Source organism: Bison bison, unplaced genomic scaffold (assembly GCF_000754665.1).
Source record: "Bison bison bison isolate TAMUID 2011002044 unplaced genomic scaffold, Bison_UMD1.0 scf7180017864223, whole genome shotgun sequence".
NCBI lineage: Eukaryota > Metazoa > Chordata > Mammalia > Artiodactyla > Bovidae > Bison > Bison bison.
The window spans coordinates 2,703,691-2,703,891 of record NW_011494795.1 but is presented as its reverse complement, the minus strand read 5'-3'; the positions used below and the strand labels follow the sequence as shown (position 1 = coordinate 2,703,891).

At 65.7% G+C, this 201-nt stretch overlaps 1 protein-coding gene across 1 annotated transcript in view; it reads right to left on the bottom strand.

The window, feature by feature from the left end:
* RADIL (Ras association and DIL domains) overlaps nucleotides 1–201 on the bottom strand; it is a 53,202-nt gene that overhangs the window by 1,988 nt on the left and 51,013 nt on the right.

Here is a 201-nt window from a genome sequence, read left to right as displayed (position 1 = left end):
TCACACACTGCTCACGACACGAGGGGCTCGGCTAACTCGTGAAGAGCACGTGCATGTATGTGCGTCTGTTCCCGTGTGCACGAGCGTGTGGGCACGGCAGGTGTGCCCAGAACCGCACTGTGTCGAGCTGCCCAGTGTGGACAGCCTGCCCCCTCCCTGGTGGCTGAGTGCTGGGCGAGGCCCCAAGGAGGAGCGGGGACC